The sequence below is a fragment of the Carica papaya genome, chromosome 2 (assembly GCF_054855325.1).
Source record: "Carica papaya isolate Zhongbai chromosome 2, ASM5485532v1, whole genome shotgun sequence".
Lineage (NCBI taxonomy): Eukaryota > Viridiplantae > Streptophyta > Magnoliopsida > Brassicales > Caricaceae > Carica > Carica papaya.
In genome coordinates, this window is record NC_142310.1 from 24,332,896 (window position 1) to 24,337,028 (window position 4,133).

Genomic DNA, 4,133 nt, shown 5'->3' on the forward strand with positions numbered 1-4,133 from the left:
TCTGAATTGAGTATAAAAAAAAGAAAAGAAAGAAGAGAAAAGGGCAATCTGATAGCATAAATTTATATTGAGCACGCATATATTTTAACAAATAGTAGTACAGCCACGTCAAGCTGGGAAAAGGGAGAAATTAAAGAATGAAGAGTAGCACTAGCACAGAAAATTTAAATTATTGAGGTGAAGATTAATTTAAAGAAAATCATAACACAAAGTAATCTAAGTACATGAATGTATGTGACCCGACGACTATGTCTGTGAGGATGACAGTTACAACTATTATGATGACTACAACTATTTAGACGATGACTATGACGACTAAGAAACTAACAACATATCTCTATGGTGGAATTTAATTTGTTATTTAAAGTACATCCTCAATAACACCCAAAAAAATTCAAAATCAAATACCATAATTCTCAATTTCTAAGAGTAATTAAACACACTGGACCATACCAATCCATTATTCTGGCAGCGTCTGCACTGTAGAATCCTCTTCAATTTGATGAAAGTCTCATCAGGACCCTTCATCACTCCTTTGTCTATTGCCTCCTGAGGCTAAGGTGACTTGCTCAGTGTTTCCATGCTCTTTTGGATTTCTTTGAGGTGTTGTTCGATGAGCCAACCCAAATCGTATAGATTAATAAAGTTGAGTTGGTAGAGGGACTTCCTAGTAGGACTTTGGAACATGATATTCGTTATCTCATTTTCTCGAGTATCATTGCGCTTCTTCTTCAGTTGGTCGATTGCTTTAGTGATCCTCTGGTGCAGGAAGCTCTCCTGATTCACCATCTTCTTGCTCTGCTCCATCTCGGGCATCCTCTTAAAGTCAGCAAGCACATTTTAGGCTCCTAGAAGGGAAGGCCAAACATCTGGTTGCGAGTCATAAGGGCTATAAATGATTGTACAGGCTTTATGTAACGGTCTCGGAAATTCAATAGGAAATACATATAATAATCTGAGTGCGGAAATGAAATAAAAGATTTAGCTTAACATCCCTTACACAATAACTTAAAAGTACTATACAAAATCATGGAATAAGTTCTCTAAAAAAAATACGAGAAATAAGAAAAATTGAGGAAACTATAAAGCATCTAGCATCTACTCGCAGTCTTCTTGTGGATCGGGCTCGGGAACCAGGTTCTCTTGATCTGAAATAGTTAAATAAGGAATGAGCTACACTAGCCCAGTAAGGACATCACACTATATCACCATCACAAAAGCAAAAGTTGGTAGAAAATCAAAACAACCAATGGAGCAGTTGATTTAAACCATTACATTTATTTACAATAAAACCATTTACCCTTGTTCTTACCATCGGAGAATTGATGGAAACAAATTTTAGAAGTAGTAATATTATACAGATCACAATTTCATGCATAATCAGTAATATAAAACATATCATAAATCCGTATTCATTAACAATAAGTGATTATCACCGTTTCTCATTTTCACCGGCCTACTAGTATCCATGGGGATCCATAAGGGTGTCCTCGCTACACGTGAACCATTCTCCTTAACAATCTTAATTGCAGGGCCATCCCCATACCCCGTTCAGTATGAGTTCCAAGACATTAAACCTCAATACCCCGTCCGGTATGAGGGTGAAGCTGGCCGTCCCCATACCCCGTCCGATATAAGCACTAATTGACCAAGTCTCCATACCCCATCCGGTATGAGACTACGTTCACGGTAGGGTTCCCTATGAACCCAGTCCGTCCACCATCTCCCAGGATATCTAGTGAGGCTGTCACCTTATCTGTTTTCCCTTAGTCCCCGTTACCAAGTTAAACATAATCACATAAACAATAAACATGCACCCGGTAATACAATCATATCTTAAATTCCAAAATCACACAGTGGTCAAGTAAGACAGTAATACATGCATTTAAAACCATAGAATAGATAAAGCAGATACCATAATGCATTTAATTTGTAAAATAAATCAAGTAGGAATCGATAGAGAATAATGTCCAGTTCTGGCTCCATTAGCAACCTTAATTAATTATGCATATTTATCTAACCTGTACAAAAGACCGCATTATTATTTATTCAAACTTCACATCTATGATAGGAAATAGGATGAGGGGTCCTTTCTTAATTTGACACCGAAAAGCTAAATGGTTATTGCGCCTATGGGCAGTCCTTAGGTTCCCTAAATTTTTTTTCGGGAACTAAAACATACTTACGGTACTTATAAATGTCCCAAATAACCTAAAATCAGTCCCAGGGTCTACTCGACCAATTTTTGAAATCCGGCATGGTGGCTTCGCCGTGCTCCGGCGACGGCGCTATCGCCCGCAGCGGCGATCAGCCTCAGGTTGGCTATTTTTGGTTTTTTTGGCTGAATTCAGCCAAACTTGCATCGGTTCTTATGAGAAAACACACTTAGGGCCCTCGGTGGGCCAAAAAAATGTAAAAAACTGAAACTCACCTACGGTGTGGCATTCCGGTGCGGATGATCCTTCGGCTCACGTTGCAGTTGGGTGTTTTGCTCCGGTCAACCTATAGAGGAGGAAATGATGATCACAATGATGAAAAAATCACATCGAACGGGAATCAGGAAGGCCCTCATCGGAGGCAAAAACTAAAACACCCCGCGGCGGTGCCCCTGAGCTTCAACGGCGTTTTTCGGCCAATTGGCCAATTTGTTCACTTCGATTTGGCCATGGGTAGTTTTGAAATCAAATTCTGAGTAAAAGGTAGAATTTTTACCTCATTTGGCGGTCAAAAATTGCTCTAGTGTGAAGGCGGGTGGTGACTGCGCTTTTTTATCTGGCGAGGGGCTCTAGCAGCTAGGGTTAGGGTTTAGGTGCGAATGGAGTTATTTATACCCATCCACTTTTGATCTGGGTCGTCCATCACTTTTAATCTAGACCATCCGATCGTGATTAAATAGGGAGTGAATCTGGACCGTTCATCGCAATTTAATCTGGGTCGTTTGTGCGCACAGGAATGGATCTCAACCGTTCGATCCCGCGCATGTGGATCACCAATGCGGCTCCCCCCGCGTGGCCTCCAGCGTTAGTGTCTTTACCACCTGGCGCGTCCTGGTTGGTCAGGACTGCTGACCGGGCAGCTGACATGGCGTAACTTTTCTAAATTGTGTTTTGACCCCGTTTTCTGATTTTTCTTTCAAAAATACCCCCAGAACTAAAATTTTCATCCTTCTTCCCTAAAAATTTTTTCATATTAAGTCCTCAATTATTTTTTTACCCTTTTTATTATCATTATTACTATTATTTTCATTTAATAAAATTAAAATAAATTCAATTCAATTCAATTCAATTAATACATATTTATATTTATATAGAAATAATAAAAATAAAATAAAATAAAAATAAAAAAAATAATTGGGTGTTACATTTTGACATCGCAAAGAGTGCTAAGTTCACTCACTTTCTTCATTAGCCCCTTCTTCCTTTTCTTGAATGTGGCTTTTCTTGCAGAGTTGTTAGTGATATAAGCAAGCTTAACCTTCTTTCTAGTCATGGTATTTTGTCATGTGTGCCCAAGGGGCGGGAGGGGGTATATATAAAATGACACAACGGTTGAGTAGCCATTAGCAAGGAATGGGGGCGAAGTGTTTCAACATAGAAGAATATACCATGTAAGGTGTAACACCCAATAAAATTTTTTAATTTTTTTTTATTTTTTAATATAATTGTTTATTTATTTAATTTGTTTTAATTTATTTAAAAAAAGGGGTAAAATTTGTTAAGGATTAATTTGAAAATAATTTTGGGGAAAAAGGGTGAAAATTTGGGTTATGGGGATATTTTTTAAAGAAAAATCAGAAAACGGATGTCAAAACACAATTTATAAAAGTTACGCCACGTCAGATGCCCGGTCAACAGCCCCGACCAACCAGGACGCGACAGGTGGCAGAGACGCTAATGTGGGAGGCCAAGCGGGGCCACATGGGCAATCCGCATGTGCATGATCGAATGGCTGAGATCCATTCCCGCACGCACGGAAAGCCTAGATTGAAAACACGCGCGGACGGCCCAGATTGCATTGCGCATAGACGGCTCAGATTGCATCGCGTACGGATGGCCCATATTGAATCGCGATGAACGGTCGAGATTCACTCTCTATTTAATCACGATCGGACAGTCCAGATCAAAAGCGACGGA

At 39.4% G+C, this 4,133-nt stretch overlaps 1 pseudogene; it reads right to left on the reverse strand.

The window, feature by feature from the left end:
* Positions 1-555: 555 nt before the first annotated feature.
* LOC148268876 (agamous-like MADS-box protein AGL80 pseudogene) lies at positions 556-3,489 on the reverse strand (annotated as a pseudogene).
* Between the last annotated feature and the right edge of the window lie 644 nt (positions 3,490-4,133).